This window comes from Ranitomeya variabilis, chromosome 2 (genome assembly GCF_051348905.1).
Source record: "Ranitomeya variabilis isolate aRanVar5 chromosome 2, aRanVar5.hap1, whole genome shotgun sequence".
NCBI classification, from domain to species: domain Eukaryota; kingdom Metazoa; phylum Chordata; class Amphibia; order Anura; family Dendrobatidae; genus Ranitomeya; species Ranitomeya variabilis.
The window spans coordinates 865,254,410-865,273,449 of NC_135233.1; the positions used below are offsets into that span (position 1 = coordinate 865,254,410).

General features: G+C 41.3%; 1 protein-coding gene across 3 annotated transcripts in view; it reads left to right on the forward strand.

The window, feature by feature from the left end:
- Window positions 1-19,040, forward strand: part of IL1RAP (interleukin 1 receptor accessory protein) — a 379,294-nt gene that overhangs the window by 15,377 nt on the left and 344,877 nt on the right. The window contains exon 1 of one of the 3 annotated variants that reach the window (XM_077290302.1): window positions 413-1,250. The exons of the other annotated variants lie outside the window; for them this stretch is intronic. The gene's annotated coding sequence lies outside the window, so the exon portion shown is untranslated. Of the gene's footprint in view, window positions 1-412; window positions 1,251-19,040 lie in introns of those variants that run through there. 3 annotated transcript variants of the gene reach the window in all.

Sequence of the window (19,040 nt, forward strand, 5' to 3'; positions counted from 1 at the left end):
GAGGTCTGTAATTTTTATCTTAGGTACACTTCAACTGTCAGAGCCAGAATCTAAAAATAAAATCCAGAAAATCACATTGTATGATTTCTACATAATTGAATTAGCATTTTATTGCATGATATAAGTACGGTATTTGTTACAATAGAAAAACAACTTAATATTTGGTACAGAAACCTTTGTTTGCAATACAAAGGTTGGATGTTTCCTGTAGTTCCTGACCAAGTTTGCACACACTGCAGCAGGTATTTTGGCCCACTGCTTCATGCAAATCTTCTCCAGATCTTTTTGATTTTGGGGTCTGTAGCTTGGCAGCATTAAGTTTTAGCTTCCTCCAAAGATTTTCTATTAAGTTCAGGTGGAGACTGGCTAGGCCACTCCAGGACCTTGAATCTTCAATGCTCTTACTAAGGAAAGGAGGTTGTTGGCCAAAATCTTGCGATACATGGCCCCATTCGACCTCCCTTCAATATGATGCTGTTGTCCTATCCCTTTTGCAGAAAAGCACCCACAAAGTATGTTTCCCCCACCATGCTTCACGGTTGGGATGGTGTTCTTGGGGTTGTACTGCTTCTAGTTGTAACGCTAGTCACTACTCACGGACAGACATTCCGGGGTCAATACCAAGAGAGTAATTAGATAACCAAGGGAAATTACAAAGGCTTAAGTTAGGTCACAGTCCAGGGTCAATAACAAGAATTTGGACTTGCACAGAGCCCCTGTGCTGGAGCAACAGAGTTAGCTAGTAGTGCAGGCTATCAGGAGAGGTCAGGTAGAGGAGTCACAATCAGGAGGACAGAGAAGCTACATAATCAGAAGATGCAAGAATAATCCGTAAACATGCCAAGGTCAAAACATGATACAAATAAACAAGATCGACACAAAGCACAAAGGACTGAACCAGATGAGCACACAGCTTTATCCGGCTGCTTCTAGCAATATGCTGCTGGCTTAGTAGGATGTAGTGTTTTCCAATTGGTTGAAGTAAAGAGCTGACTACCCCAGCTGGACAGCACATACCCACACTGCCGGACTGGACGGTACCACCCTAATGTTTGTGGCTGAACAGATCCTGCGCTGCCTAGAACTTCTGGTTCAGATTTCTCATCCTTCAGCAGCTCCACCAACAGTATGAAAACAATGTCGCCTGGTGACAGAAGCAGAAGTCCCAAGTGCAGGTCGTGGAAAAGATGTGACTATCTATCTCATTTGACAAAGGTTCATAGTTAGAGCCGAAATGTTGCGCAAATTAGGTATGTAATGATATCTTTCTAAGTTTTATGGAAGGACGTGCTGCCTCCATTTTTGGTACTGGTGTTTTGGGATCTTATTGTCAGTGGATCTGGCCACAGATTTGCTCCCACTTTGTCAGATTGGTGCTGCCTTGTTGTGTTCTGTCTATGTATCCGTCTTATGTATCGATCTACTTGACCTAAAAGACACCCAAAGTTTTATAGGTTCTCTTTAAAAGGGGGCTTTCCACAATCGGATCTCTGCGGCTATGGATTCTAGTACTGTATTCCCTACCTCACTATTGTTTGGGGATATAAAAGATAATTGTGGCAATCTTTTTTAGGCTACTTTCCCACAATGAGCTTCTGGTGAGTTTTTGATGTTGCAGATTTTCTGCAGCATTTCTGCATCTAGTAAGTAAAATTACTTGGAATTTTTGGAAAATCTGTAACATCAAAAACTCCCAGAAAATTGTCGGAACACAGTCTAAAAGCTGGATGAAAATAAAAGTTGTATGAACTGTTGAACCACCTAGCCCTAGATACAGTAGATTAAGCCCTACTCGTTTTCCCATTCAAATAACATAGGAAATCCTTTTTATACTTTGTACGCTAAATGTTCTGTGTTAAAAAAAATAGTAAAGTAGGATAAGATTGTATATGTTGGTGTTTTTATTAATAAACATGAAGTTCTTTTAAAATGAGATAACCTCCAGTTTGGGGAGAGGTGGGTGCTTTCTTTTAAAGTTATTGCATTTCAAGGACTATTTGTCTAAATTAGATTTCCCAGCTGGAGATGCTAATGCATTGACAGCATAGGAAGGATTTGCGACCCGCAGTACAAGTGGCATTGCCAATGACAAAAGTAACTGTAAACATTTCATTCAGAGATTGGAATGAAGGCTCCAGAAGAAATTGCATCATATTAGTAATCAGCTGGAGCCAATCTACAATGTATGTAATGATTTACCCTTCTGTGAGTGAATAAGAACACTGTAAGGTTGTGTGAAAAAATGCTCCCTTCTCGATTTTCTATTCTTTTGCATGTTTGTCACACTTAAATGTTTCAGATCACTAAAGAAATGTAAACATTAGACAAAGATAGCACAAGTAATCACAATTTTTTTTTTTTGTCAATACATTATTAAATAGATCCCTAAAGGCTCCCATACGCATTAAACCAACGTTGGCTGAATATACTAGCATCTGTTGGCTCTTCTGACAATCTAGCATGTATGGAGGTTTCCCAACTGTTGAGGAAGTTAAAGATCAGGCATGTCCAATTTGGGATATCCAATCCTTTTGTTCTTGGCAAGATAAGCTGCTGCCAGAAGAGTCTTGCAGTGGCTCTCTCATAGAGAATATAGAATTACTCTGAGACAAGCCCTCATGTGTATGGAGGAGATGTGAGAGAAAGCTTTTGCCCAAATGATCAGATGAACCATCCTTGATCCGACAGCTATCGATGCTGTATGGGACCTGAATTCTGATATAATCACAAGCATTTTGTGGGCCCAGCTAAAGAGTGAGGGAGCTCATGGCCAAATGTATTAAGTCTAGGATCACAAAGCCTGACCTGCAGCTCCAACCGAGCAGTGTGACCTTTGGTGTGAAATCTGGTGATAGAAGTGCTTCAGCGTGAACTTGTCATGTTGATGTTGAAAATGCAGTCCAATCCACAGGCAGTGTCTTATGGTGCAGGGGAAGATGAACGGATTAATATGTGTGAACAGATTCAGTATGCCTGCTATTTCATGAATGTCAGTCTGCTCTTTTAAAGGGATCCTGTCACCCCCAAAATCGAAGATGAGCTAAGCCCACCGGCATAAGCTTATCTACAGCATTCTGGAATGCTGTAGATAAGCTCCCGATGTATCCTGGAAGATGAGAAAAAGAGGTTAGATTATACTCACCTGGGCGGGCGGTCCGATCCGATGGGCGTCACGGTCCGGGGCCTCCCATCTTCATAGGATGACGTCCTCTTCTTGTCTTCTAATCTCTTTTTCTCATCTTTCAGGATACATCGGGGACTTATCTACAGTATTACAAAATGCTGTAGATAAGCCCCTGATGCCGGTGGGCTTAGCTCACCTTCGATTTTGGGGTGACAGGTTCCCTTTAGTTTAGGAGTCCAGGAGGCGGTCCTATTCAATGATTAACAGATGTCTATGTACGCTCTGATACAAGGAAAGCTTTCAATCACCTATAAGACCTGCCTTCTAGACTTCTAAACCCAAAATGAGCAGGGATTTGCATCATTAAACTAGTGTTACTGAATCTTGTCTGATAAATCTATATGTCGATCTGCTCCGCTCATCCTGCTTTAAAATAAGCTGCCTGACATTCAGATTGGAATGCATTTTAAATGTGACAGGTTCACTTTAAGACTCCGAACTGGAAGCTTCATTCTCTATTCTTGCTGTCAAACGTTAGAAACCTGATGAATCAGTGGGTACCATCAGACGCCGCTGAGATTGCAGATGTGAACATAGCCATACATGTTTAAGTCGGAATCAGATTGATGCCAGATCAGGTGGTTAATGAGTTATTTTAAAGAGATATTGTACTTCAAAGCAATGTAAATCTAATTGAGAGCTCAAGCACCGGTGAGCATTTGTGTACTTCTGGGTCCCTCTCTGTGCGTGACGCCTCAGTGTTCTGTGCATGTCCTTGAATGTAAAAATATGTTCCTATGAGTGGAGGTAACATGGCGCGGAGTCCATGTGCAGAAATTGCTTGATGCAATTATGGCAACCTCCAAGCAAGCAAACGATTCTCTGCAGTGCATCAGTTACAATATGAGAACTTAAAAACAGAAGGGCGATTTGGATGAGTCACTGTCATTATTTTCCATTTAAAACCTTTTCAGCTGTTCAACTCTTAACACTGTGATATCATGTACCACTTCACCTAACATTTCCTAGAATGATGAGCAGTTATTCTGACATGGGTAAATTAATATGTAGCAACCTAACATTAGAGGAAATTTGCTTGCAACTTTTCAGTCCTCTGCAGATCAGCCGTTTGAAGAAGCTCTGGCAATTTGGTGATCACCAAAACCTCCTCATTGTTCCCCAGTAGTGTCTGTGCCAGGCATTACAGCTTCTTGCCATTAAAACGAAAAGGACTTAAATAAGCTCTCCCAATCATTTGTTTTATTAGCTAAACTTGTATAGATGGGTGTAATGTCGTTTACATGTGTCACTACTTTCCGATCACTGTCTTCCCCAGTTTCCAGTGGTGCTCCGATCCTCTTCTTACACCTTTGACTTCTGTTTTGACCTGCTAGCTTACACTCCGGTTTATATATGTGACAGAAGTATAATTTACAGTTCAAATCTGTGGCGCTCCAAAACAAGGCCCTATAGGATCACATTAGAAATCACAACTTCCAGTTCACAGATAAACCCTATTGTGGTGAGTCGGAATAGAAGTCACCTAAGAAGAGGAGTAGAGCTGGAAACTGGAGAAGATGGTGATGGGTAAGTATATTGATACACATACACTACATTACACACACATTTACAAAGGTTTAGCCAATTAAAACTTTTTGGGCATGCTTCTTTTCACGTTTTCACTGGCCTGAAGCTGTCATGCACAGCTACTACTGGTAAACATTGGACAGGGCCGCTATCGTTAGAAAGTTACCTATTGTTTTAATCAAGCTTTCGTGTTACATATTTTTTGTTAAAGTTTTTTTTAAATTTCACAACATTTATTTAAAAAAAATAAAATTAACCCCTTTCTGACATTGGACGTACTTCCCGTCGAGGTGGGGTGGGGCCGTATGACCACCGACGGGATAGTACGTCCAGCGCGATCGGCCGCGCTCACAGGGGGGAGCGCGGCCGATCGCGGCCGGGTGTCAGCTGACTATCGCAGCTGACATCCGGCACTATGTGCCAGGAGCGGTCACGGACCGCCCCCGGCACATTAACCCCTGGCACACCGCGATCAAACATGATCGCGGTGTGCCGGCGGTATAGGGAAGCATCACGCAGGGAGTGGGCTCCCTGCGGGCTTCCCTGAGACCCCCGGAGCAATGCGATGTGATCGCGTTGCTCCGAGGGTCTCTTACCTCCTCTCCCTGCAGTCCCCGGATCCAAAATGGCCGCGGCATCCGGGTCCTGCAGGAAGGGAGGTGGCTTACCGAGTGCCTGCTCAGAGCAAGCGCTTGGTAAGCCTGCAGCACTGTAACTCAGATCGCTGATCTGACAGAGTGCTGTGCAAACTGTCAGATCAGCGATCTGTGATGTCCCCCCCGGCACAAAGTAAAAATGTAAAAAAAAAAATTTCCACATGTGTAAAAAAAAATAATAAAAAAAATTCCTAAATAAAGAAAAAAAAAAAATATTATTCCCATAAATACATTTCTTTATCTAAATAAATAAAAAAACAATAAAAGTACACATATTTAGTATCGCCGCGTCCGTAACGACCCAACCTATAAAACTGTCCCACTAGTTAACCCCTTCAGTGAACACCGTAGGAAAAAAATAAAAAAACGAGGCAAAAAACAACGCTTTATTATCATACCACCGAACAAAAAGTGGAATAACACGCAATCAAAAAGACGGATATAAATAACCATGGTACCGCTGAAAACGTCATCTTGTCCCGCAAAAAACGAGCCACCATACAGCATCATCAAAGAAAAAATAAAAAAGTTATAGTCCTCAGAATAAAGCGATGCCAAAATAATTATTTATTCTATAAAATAGTTTTTATCGTATAAAAGCGCCAAAACATAAAAAAATGATATAAATGAGGTATCGCTGTAATCGTACGGACCCGAAGAATAAAACTGCTTTATCATTTTTACTAAACGTGGAACTGTATAAACGCCTCCCCCAAAAGAAATTCATGAATAGCTGTTTTTTTGTCATTCTGCCTCACAAAAATTGGAATAAAAAGCGATCAAAAACTGTCACGTGTCCGAAAATGTGACCAATAAAAACGTCAACTCGTCCCGCAAAAAACAAAACCTCACATGACTCTGTGGACCGAAATATGGAAAAATTATAGGTCTCAAAATGTGGAGATGCAAAAACTTTTTTGCTATAAAAAGCGTCTTTTAGTGTGTGACGGCTGCCAATCATAAAAATCCGCTATAAAAAATGCTATAAAAGTAAATCAAACCCCCCTTCATCACCCCCTTAGTTAGGGAAAAATAATAAAATTAAAAAAATTTATTTATTTCCATTTTCCCGCTAGGGTTGGAGCTAAAGATAGGGTTAGGGTTGGGGCTAAAGTTAGGGTTAGGGTTGGGGCTAAAGTTAGGGTAAGGGTTTGGATTACATTTACGGTTGGGATTAGGGTTGGGATTAGAGTTAGGGGTGTGGTTAGGGTTACCGTTGGGATTAGGGTTAGGGGTGTGTTTGGATTAGGGTTTCAGTTAGAATTGGGGAGTTTCCACTGTTTAGGCACATCAGGGGCTCTCCAAACGCGACATGGCATCTGATCTCAAGTCCAGCCAATTCTGCATTGAAAAAGTAAAACAGTGCTCCTTCCCTTCCTAGCTTTCCCGTGCGCCCAAACAGGGGTTTACCCCAACATATGGGACATCAGCTTTTGGGGTCCAAGTTCTCTTGTTACCCTTGGGAAAATATAAATTTGGGGGGCTAAAATCATTTTTGTGGGAAAGAAAAATATTTTTTATTTTCACGGCTCTGCGTTGTAAACTGTAGTGAAACACTTGAGGGTTCAAAGTTCTCACAACACATCTAGATAAGTTCCTTGGGAGGTCTAGTTTCCAATATGGAGTCACTTGTGGGGGCTTTCTACTGTTTGGGTACATCAGGGGCTCTGCAAATGCAATGTGACGCCTGCAAACCAATCCATCTAAGTCTCCATTCCAAATGGCGCTCCTTCCCTTCCGAGCTCTGCCATGCGCCCAAACAGTGGTTCCCCCCACATACGGGGTATCAGCGTACTCAGGACAAATTGGACAACAACTTTTGGTGTCCAATTTATCCTGTTACCCTTGTGAAAATACAAAACTGGGGGCTAAAAAATAATTTTTGTGAAAAAAAAGAATTTTCACGGCTCTGCGTTATAAACTGTAGTGAAACTCTTGGGGGATCAAAGCTCTCAAAACACATCTAAATAAGTTCCTTAGGGGGTCTACTTTCGAAAATGGTGTGATTTGTGGGGGGTTTAATGTTTAGGCACATCAGCGGTTCTCCAAACGTGACATGGTGTCCCATCTCAATTCCAGTCAATTTTGCATTGAAAAGTCAAACGGCGCTCCTTCCCTTCCGAGCTCTGCCATGCACCCAAACAGTTGTTTACCCCCACATATCGGGTATCAACGTACTCAGGACAAACTGCACAACAACTTTTGGGGTCCAATTTCTTCTCTTACCCTTGGGAAAATAAAAAATTTGGGGCGAAAAAATCATTTTTGTGAAAAAATATGATTTTTTATTTTTACAGCTCTGCATTATAAACTTCTGTGAAGCACTTGTTGGGTCAAAGTGCTCACCACACATCTAGATAAGTTCCTTAAGGGGTCTACTTTCCAAAATTGTGTCACTTGTGGGGGGTTTCAATGTTTAGGCACATCAGGGGTTCTCCAAACGCAACATGGCGTCCCATCTTAATTCCAGTCAATTTTGCATTGAAAAGTCAAATGGCGCTCCTTCCCTTCTGAGCTCTGCCATGCGCCCAAACAGTGGTTTACCCCCACATATGGGGTATCAGCGTACTCAGCACAAATTGTACAACAACTTTTGGGGTCCATTTTCTCCTGTTACCCTTGGTAAAATAAAACAAATTGGAGCTGAATTAAATTTTGTTTAAAAAAAAAAGTTAAATGTTAATTTTTATTTAAACATTCCAAAAATTCCTGTGAAACACCTGAAGGGTTTATAAACTTCTTGAATGTGGTTTTGAGCACCTTGAGGGGTGCAGTTTTTAGAATGATGTCACACTTGGGTCTTTTCTATCATATAGACCCCTCAAAATGACTTCAAATGAGATGTGGTCCCTAAAAAAAAAATGGTGTTGTAAAAATGAGAAATTGCTGGTCAACTTTTAACCCTTATAACTCCCTAACAAAAAAAAATGTTGTTTCCAAAATTGTGCTGATGTAAAGTAGACATGTGGGAAATGTTACCTATTAAGTATTTTGTGTGACATATCTCTGTGATTTAAGGGCATAAAAATTCAAAGTTGGAAAATTGTGAAATTTTCAAAATTTTCGCCAAATTTCCATTTTTTTCACAAATAAACGCAAGTTATATCAAATAAATTTTACCACTATCATGAAGTACAATATGTCACGAGAAAAAAATGTCAGAATCGCCAAGATCCGTTGAAGCGTTCGAGTTATAACCTCAGGACAGTGGTCAGAATTGTAAAAATTGGCCTGGTCATTAACGTGCAAACCACCCTTGGGCGTAAAGGGGTTAATCTTGCAATTTTCACACTAGCCACTTTTTTTTTTTCAGACTTTTACTTCCTGTCATTTTAGGAAGAGTTTACAGCAAGGTTCCATATCATCAGAGGCAGGATTACAACAACTCTATAGATACAGCTGATAACACAGGATTCACCAATCATAGTAAATAATGACAGGATGGCCCTGCTCTCCCTTCATTCACATTGACCTTTGCACACACTCATTAGCTATGTCAATACAAAAAATAGGTTTAACATCAGACCATTTTGATTCTTGAAAAAGTAGGCAGTTAGAATCTAAAAAAGCTCAAGTGACCAGTGTGAAAATTAGAAGAGTTCTAATTTTTTCATTTTTAATACAGATTGTAATATGGGAAAATAAAAAGAATCTATATGTTTCAAAACTATATTTAGCACAAAAAGCTGATTTGAACAATAGTTAGTTTTCTGATTTAGCTTCAGGTTAACTGTAATGCAAGACACACCTGCTACTACAATAAACGTGATCTACGATGTAATGTGAACAGTCTAGCTATGACAGGGGTGCCAAGAGCCTGATACGATACATACTCACCAATCTAATAATGATGGCATATATTGATGATTGGACACCAGTGTAGTAAAAAAAAAAAATGAAAAAAGAACCCTGGAAATCCGTTTAACTCTACTGCTGTTTGAATGGGGGGAAAAAAACATGTAGATTTGATGCTGTAGAAATAAATTGATGCACCGAGTCAAATTTGTATCATAAAAATTAATTTGTGTAGAATGTTTGATGTATCAAGCAAGACACATATCAAGAAAAAAGTGTTCAAAGGTGGACATTTACTTAAAGTAACGGTTCATTTTTAGCTGCGTTTCAATTGTCACAGAAACATGTTCAAGCAGCACATCAATTTATTTATATGACAGCACCATCAATATTGGTTACTAAGATATTCCATCTAAAAGCAGAAGAGACAGTTACATAGGTATAAAAACTATATGGTGCATGTACAGCACGTTCCAAATATACAAATTGGATTTAGGTGTTATAAAGATGTAATCTTTTGTTTTTCAAATAAACTCATGGATGGTATTGTTTCTCAAGGCTCAGTGGGGATCACTGAAGTCAATCTCAAACACCTGTGATCATTAGTTTGCCCAGTAAGCCCAATTAAAGGAAAACCACTTAAGAAGGACATTCCACATTATTAAGCAAGGCACAGGTTTCAAGCAATATGGGAAAGAATAAGGATCTCTGCTGCCGAAAAGTGTCAAATAGTGCAATGCCTTGGACCAGGTATGAAAACATTTGATATTTCCTGAAAATGTAAGCATGATCATTGTACTGTGAAGAAATATGTGGCTGATAGAGCACACAAACCCTTTTGGGCAGATAAAGTCATAACAAGGAAGATTTCTGACAAATTCATCAGATTGAGAGACCAGCTGCTACAATACTATTACAAAGCAGCAAACGAGTATTTGAATTGCTGGTGTAGAATCCTCCAGAGGCTTCTAGTTGTGCATAACTCTACTATTCAGCCACCCTTAAACAGTGCTTACAAGTAGAAACTGGTACAGTGTGCAGCGGGCCCAGTTTTCCCCGGGACTTCGGACGTATGCCCCGCCGGGAACACAGCGCAATGTGAAAGTACCTTTACACGAAGACTAATTTTAGAACCGTATTGATTAATGATGAGATCTGTTCAACCCTGCATGGTCCACAAGGATGAAGCAAGGATCATAGGGAGAGAGCTGGTGGACCCGTTTAGGGACCATCTTCTCTTAACCTAAACCCTATTGAGAATCTTTGGTGTTTCGTCAAAAAAAAAGATCTATCATGGTAGGACACAGTTCACATTAAAGCTCTGGGAGGCAATTCTGACATCTAGCAAAGAAATTCAGGCAGAAACTCTTCAATAACTCACAAGTTCAATGGATGCAAGAATTGTGATGGTGATATCAAAGAAGGGATCCTGTGTTAACAGGTAAATTGGCCTTTTAAGATGTTTTTGATTGAAAAAGCTGTTTATTTAAGTAAATGTGTCGTTTTAATACTGCAAATTCAGGAAATGACCATTTTCAGTTCCTTACAACCTATAAAACGTTTGGAAAAATTTGCAGAATAATTTGATGCAGCGCATTTTATTTTAGTTTTGTTTTTTACAAATATGGTTATCATTGGGATGCTTGTCAGCAAAAATTTGATTTACCGTATATACTCGAGTATAAGCCGACCCCCCCCCCTAATTTTGCCACAAAAAACTTGGAAAACTTAATGACTCGAGTATAAGCCTAGGGTGGAAAATGCAGCAGCTACCAGTAAATGTCAAAAATAAAATTAGGTACCAATAAAAGTAAAATTAATTAAGACATCAGTAGGTTAAGTGTTTTTGAATATCCATATTGAATCAGGAGCCCCATATAATGTTCCATACAGTTTATGATGGGCTCCATATAATGCTCCATACAAAATGCGCCCCATATAATCCTCCGTACAGTTTATGATGGGCCTCATAAGATGCTACATATTAAAATATGCCCCATATAATGCTGCACAAATGTTGATTATGGCCCCATAAGATGCTCCATAGAGACATTTGTCCCATACAATGCTGCACAAATGCTGATTATGGCCCCATAAGATGCTCCATAGACACATTTGCCCCATGCAATGCTGCATAAATGCTGATTATGGCCCCATAAGATGCTCCATAGACACATTTGCCCCGTGTAATGCTGAACAAATGCTGATTATGGCCCCATAAGATGCTCCATAGAGATATTTGCCCCTATATAATGCTGCACAAATGCTGATTATGGCCCCATAAGATGCTCCATAGACACATTTGCCTCATACAATGCTGCACATGGCCCCATAAGATGCTCCATAGAGATATTTACCCCCATATAATGCTACACATGGCCCCATAAGATGCTCCATAGAAATATTTGCCCCCATATAATGCTGGACATGGCCCCATAAGATGCTCCATACAGATAATTGCCCCATTTAATGCTGCACATGGCCCCATAAGATGCTCCATAGAAATATTTGCCCCATATAATGCTGCACATGGCCCCATAAGGTGCTCCAGAGATATTTACCCCCATATAATGCTGCACATGGTGCCATAGGATACTCCAGATATATTTGCCCCCATATAATGCTGTACATGGCGCCATAAGATGCTCCATAGAGATATTTGCCCCATATGCTGTTGCTGCGATTAAAAAAAAAAAAAATCACATGCTCACCTCTCGTAGTTCAGGCCCCCGGCAATTGCTATACTCACCTTTCCCGTTCCACCGCTGGCGCCGCTCCGTCTACCGCATCCTCTGCACTGACATTCAGGCAGAGGGCGGCGTGCACACTAATCGCGTCATCGCGCCCTCTGACCTGAGCGTCACTGTAGAGGATGCGGAAGACGTAGCAGCGCCGATGGTGGAACGGGAAAGGTGAGTATGCCCAGTCATACTCACCTGCTCCTGGCACGGTCCCTGCTTCTCCGGGTGCCGGCAACTTCTTCCTGTATTGAGCGGTCACATGGTACCGCTCATTACAGTAATGAATATACGGCTCCACCCCTATGGGAGTGGAGTGGGGTCCATATTCATTACTGTAATGAGCGGTACCATGTGACCGCTCAATACAGGAAGAAGCTGTCAGCGCCTGGAGAACCAGGGGCCTGCAGGGACTGCGCCAGGAGCAGGTGAGTATTATCAGACAGCTGCCGCTCCCCCTTCCCTGCCGACCCCTGGGAATGACTCGACTATAAGCCGAGAGGGGCAATTTCAGCCTAAAAAAAATGGGCTGAAATTCTCAGCTTATACTCGAGTATATATGGTATACTCTTATCGGTTGAAGATTGGAACATTGTACTGGCTCATTTGCATCGACCATTTAGGAAAATCAGAAAAGTAGCAGTTGTATAATAATTTGGAACATTGTGTATTTTGATGCAGAAAGTATATACTCGTGTATAAGCTGAGTTTTTCAGCACATTTTGTATTTTTTTTTGTGTTGAAAATGCCCCCTCGGCTTATACACGAGTCACGGTACAGAAAGCCGGTGGAGCATCGGGTGCCAGGAGCCGGCGCACACATCATACTCGCCTACCTGCGTGCCCTCGGTGCTGGCACTGCATCTCGCTCCGGCCACCGGCCCCCGCCTGCAGCTCTTCCTGTGCTCAGCGGTAACGTGGTACAGCTCATTAAGGTGATGAATATAGACGGGTCTCGACTCCCATAGGCGTGGAGCGCATATTCATTACCTTAATGAGCAGGGCCACGTAATCGCTGAGCACAAGAAGAGCTGCAGGCGGGGGCTGGTGGCCGGAGCGAGATGCAGTGCCAGCACCCAGGGCGCACAGGTAGGTGAGTATGATGTTTTTTTTTTTCAATAGGAAACATGCGCACAGGGATAGGGAATAAGGAGGCATGCATACAGTGACAGAACGGGGGAGGCATGCATACAATGACAGGGAAGGGGGAGGCATGCAGACGGGGGCAGGGATTGGGGAGGCATTCATACCAGGACAGGAAAGGGGGAGCCATGCATACCTGGCTTATACTCGAGTCAATAAGCTTACCCAGTTTTCCATGGCAAAAGTAGGTGCCTCGGCTTATACTCGGGTCGGCTTGTGCTCGAGTATATACGGTAAATAAAAAAAAAGTATGAAAAGTTTCCTTTAAATCTTTTAAAAAATTAATACTTTTCTGAAGTAACAGTCAAATGCCCTCAGACATTTTGCAAGCTTTCTTTTTATATATAATGTAATATACAAATCCTATAATGTACAACTTTTTATTTTGATAATCTATTATCAATTCTATCAATACAATGAGGATACAAGATAGCTCAAAGATACGTAAGACTATATGGTGTTTCTAGGGGTCAAAAATGAAGAAAGAATTCCAGCTCAACGAGACGGTGAAAAAGTAAAAACTGGGTACTTTATTCACTTCATATCAGAAGCAGAGGATAAAACATAAGCACAATGTAATAAAAACACTATCTACGCGTTTCAGGTGGCACAGCACCCTTAATCATGATATCATGATTAAGGGTGCTGTGCCACCTGAAACGCGTAGATAGTGTTTTTATTACATTGTGCTTATGTTTTATCCTCTGCTTCTGATATGAAGTGAATAAAGTACCCAGTTTTTACTTTTTCACCGTCTCGTTGAGCTGGAATTCTTTCTTCATTTTTGGTTTCTTCACGCCTTGACACAGCGTTTCCGTGCTCCGAGTTTCTTGGGACAATGACTATGGTGAGCTGGACTTTTCTTTTTGCTAGTTTCTAGGGGTCACATGTACATCTGAAGACTTACATTTTATTTACTTTGAAAGTTTTGTAATCCTAAAGGCTCATACTCACTTGCTCGAGACTCGGATGTGTCTCGCACGGCAATACCCGGCACTGCACCTGGCATAGAGGAGCGGAGCGTGTGGCTGCATGTTTTCCTATGCGGCCGCACGCTCCGATCTGAGTGCCGGCAGCAGTGCCGGGTATCGCCATGCGAGACTCATCAGAGTCTCGCGCAAGTGAGTATGAGCCCTAAGGAGGTGAGTTGATCATTCCATTAGAATGGACATCGTGTTCTTGACTCTGTTGCTATAGGAATCAATCATTAAAAGACACTTCAACAACTTAAGACCTCATGCGGAACTTATTCCGTCACTTTTTATTTGTTAGAAATGTCAGTGATGTGTTGCGTGACTTTGTGTGCACGGACAGAATATCGCTTCTTATGTGCATATTGCTATCTATCTATCTATGTATCTATTTATTTATCTATCGCACAAACGGATTTTAGTAGTTTGTGCAGTAGCTAAACAGTCCAAAAATTTGGCAATTTAAAAAATGATTTTAGACCCCTTTTATAAAAATGGTAAAACACGCCTGATAAAATAAAACAGAACGTATATACTCACTCTCAGATGGGCAGCAGTATTTATTATTATTATTATTATTATTATTATTATTTATTTATATAGCACCATTTGGTGGTGCTGTACGTGAGAAGGGGTTACATACAAATTACAGATATCACAGTGAACAAAAATAACAATGACAGACTGATACAGAGGGGAGAGGACCCTGCCCTTGTGGGCTTACATTCTACAGGATGGTGGGGAAGGAGACAGTAGGTCGGGGGTTGCAGTAGCTCCCATGGTGTTGAGGTGGCCGTGTGGTCACTACAGGTTGTAAGCTTCTTTGAAAAGATGGGTTTTCAGGTTCCGTTTGAAGGATCCAAATGTGGTGGATAACCGGACATGTTGGGGCAAATAATTCCAGATGATGGGGGATATTCGGGAGAAGTCTTGGAGCAGTATCATCGCTATGCCTCCTGGCAGTCATGTGAAATTCAGTATTAGGTGGTTTAGTGGTGGAGCGCCAAGAGTAGACCCAGGGGGGAAAGAACCAAATTGCAGAATCCCCGCAGCTTCCAGCCTAACACCTCCAATGGAGGACGCAAGAACAAATAAAGTTAAATTCAGTCCCAGGAGCGCAGAAGGAATACTCGGACACCAGGTATTATTTCAGCCACAACGCGTTTCAACGGTTAACACCGTCTTCATCAGGTGGACATTTGAAAATTTCTACTTTCTTTGTCCTGGCAGTCATGTGATGGTTATGTAACCTGACCACTGCCGACAGTCGGCACACACTGATGAAACTGGGAAGGCTGCAGTTCATCAATGGTTGGTAATAGGTTGCAGTGCTCATGTAACATAAAAATGTCCTTTGACCACCGGTAGACATAGCGCTGACATTGTGGGAAAGCTGTTGGTTCGGGAGGTGAGTACTTGCTTCATTTTTATTTTATCTGGGGGACTTCAGCATTTAAGAAGGAGTTGTATGAGATTGGACAATTACTGCACCAACTACTAAGATCAGTATGTGCATAAGGTAGAAAGATATATTGCCATTCCAGTCGGCGTTGGCACTGCACTGGATCGTGAGGTGAGTGTCTGTGTGTGTGTTTTTTTTATTTTATTTATTTAATTTATCTGGGTGACCTTAGCACTGGCCTCCTTTTGGAGGCTTAAATACATGTATTTTTTTTACTTAAATGCCTGTATTTTGGGCTAAAAATCATTATTACAATTGGGTTCCATTACAGATGTTGCACCATTTTGCTTTTACAGGCTATTAGTCTCCCTGCACATTCAATGTTTGGTTATAAATCAGCTGAGAAGAGCTGAACAAAAAAAAGTCAGGTAAAAAAAAGAGTGACAAACTTTCCTGTTAGACTGCCAGAACAAGCTCCCTGACAGATTCTGAAGTAAAGAGTTACCATAGCTTATCTCACACACTGACCAGCTCTGCAGTGCATACAATGGCTGCTGGTGGGGGAGCAAGTGACCAGACCTGTCCATCAGGCTCCTCTAACAAAGAAGCAACATTCCTATGTGAGGTGGTATACCAATGGAGGAGGCTGATGGACAGATCTGGTCACATACCCCTCCATCAGCAGATATTGTAGTGCCATAAAATATTTTAATATTGAAAAAGTGTTGCTTTTTTTTTTCAAACAAATATTGACTCTTATTGTGTAGTTTTATAATTACTTGGTTATCTGACTTTTTTTTGCATCCATCTGAATGTACTTCCTGTACTCTAAAAATATTGATGTTTTCCTTAAAGGTGTTGTCCACTAACGGACAAGCCTTTCTTAATCAGTTTAATGCTAATTCTCTCCCCTCTGTACCAGTGTGTCACTGTAAACCTGTTTACTGTAAATGATATCTATAATCCTGTATGTAACCCCTTTCTCATGTACAGCACCATGGAATTAATGGCGCTATATAAATAAATAATAATAATAATAATGCTGCACAGATAATAAAAATGGTGTATACCCCCTCCTGTTGTGTCACCGTTGCAGCGATGTTAGTGCTGCTGATTTTGGGTGGTGACGTGACATTGTTGTTGTTTTTTTAATTACGGGACTCAGAATTGATTAAGCAGGGGCTGTCCTCTAGTGGGCTACTCCTTTTAGTGGATTTCTCTGTTTGAAGCTTGGAATGGTTCTCTCTGTATTCTGGCCTTCCCAAAACTGATTGTTCATTTCCCTAATGCCATAACCAAACTCTGTAGAACATTGAATTTGTATAATCTGATGACATTTAGGAAGTTTATAATGAAGAAAAACATTTTCAACCCTTCATGGAGGCTTTTTTTTTCATCTGATGGCATTTGATAGCAGACTTCCAACATTTGTTAACTGAAGAACAATTTGTTAAATTTGTTCGTTACATAATTACCTGCACAACTGGAAAGGGCTTGGCTTCCTACAGAGGTGACACTTTATAGTTTTAGATTACAAAAGATAGTGAATCATTACAAAAATCACTTAATGGGATATTGAAACTGGGATATGTTGGGTATAAACTAGTACAGTGTCTTATTTTCATCTGAAGATCACAAATACACCCTCACTAAAGGAACAATCACAAAGTCCAAAAATCTGGACTCTGAAACAGAAAACTTTGTTTCGAAGTAGCCAGGAAGGAGCCAGGGTGGTCCACTTACTTTACTGTCTTAGGAATAGCCATTTATCTCTTATAAGGTATAACTTACTGGTCACTAAGGGTCCAATTGCTGGGACCCCAGCCACATTAAGAATGGTGGTTTGAAATCCAGACATTGGGCTCTGGTCGAGCATGCGCCACTCCATCTTGATTGGGGCAATGCTGAGCATACTCGATCTCCATTCATTGGGCCTGAATTCATTAAAGCTTTTATGTTGATGAAAAAACTTTGAAAAGTCGAAAAAATTGTGACGCAGCACGAGGCTGTGCTAAAATTTTGAAGAATCGAGGCCATTGTCTTTAAGACTGCCAGAAAAAGATGAGCATCGTGTGGTATCCTGGTACCTGTTCTACTGCTGCTGAATGAGACAGTTGTCGTGTGGCAGTAGATTTGTTCCAGTGTGTCAGAATTAGTTTGGACACTGTGATTTAGAAAATGTAATACATTGCATTGTATACCGACTACTCATAAATGTGCTTTACTGCTATCTACTGGCCAGTGTGTATATGAAAGTTAAGTGATTATTCTCCTCACAACAAGCTGCCTTAGAAATGGCTGGCAGGAGCCTCCCAGCTCATGGCTCACACAGACTTCCTGAACACTGGTATGAACCAGTTCTGAGTGGTTCAAGCTGCCTAAGGAAGGCAGAGGAAGCAGACACTACTGGTCCTAGGTTGTTTTTCATACCAGTCCACGCTGGTGGGACATCTTTCTCCACATAATCTCCTCCACAAAGGAGAGAAGCCTCATCCAGTCAGGAGAGATAACACTGCGCATGTGCTCTACTGCATGCTGGTTATCCTGTTTGCTTCTAGCCAGGACCAGACCCACGTGACTGCCACGCCACTGACTTTGCTTAACCTACCCCCTGCAAAAGGGATCGGTAGGCTCAAAACTGTACTTCCACACTTTGTTTCCACGGAGACCCACATCAATCTGTGACTGTCCCTCCAGCAGTGTAATATTCCTTGAACTGTGCATAGCACTTCCTCTATTCCTCTAATAGTAAGAGAACTCTGCTCCAGCCGCCCTGAGAGGCCATAACCTCGCTTGTCTCATGAGGAGAGAACCATTACTTTCAGATGCACAATATACTGTACTGTGAACTTTGCCTTTAAGAGAGAGACTGTACCCCGTTACTTCTTGCAGTAAAATTGTTATGTTTACAAGTTCATCTATGTGTCTGGCTGCTTGAAATTGCACAGACACCACGGGAGCTCCAAAACCTGCACCCAGACACCCCCGCTACAGGTGTGCCCCCGGAGGTCCTATACCATCCACAAGTGCCACCTCCCGCTATTGACAATTGTTGTGGACATGAGGGAAATGTTGAGGGGTCCAATGACCCACTTCAGCTACTGTGACATCATTATCTGCTGCCAGTGGGACTACATGTCCCAGCTGGCCCTTCTGCAACATCTGACACCTCTCAGTGGCCCACCACAAAGTGCCCTGCTATTTTTTACTTTTCAAATAGGTGATTAATCATTGAAATAAAAATGGCAATGAAAATGTATGAACATGGAAAGGATTTGATTCTCAGGTGTTGATGTAATAAAATGTACAATCAGCTCAAAGGTGTATATGGCTATATTGACCAGTATATTGTTAGGATTACAGAACTCCCTAGTAAACGTATAACAAGTAGAACAATTGTTGGACTTGGTCATTATTTTGCTTTCTCTAGTGTTTCTCTTTTATATCCCTTCTGTTAATTTAGCCTTTTTTAAATGAAAATGCAGATTTTCATTAATATTTGGTGCACAGCCAACAAACGTACAATCTTCATCTTTTTGGGAAGTATAATTTCTTTTGCTTTTTCCCTTGTTGGTTTGTTTAGACTGTAGATTTGTTGGGTTCATACCCCAAAGCACATGAAAAA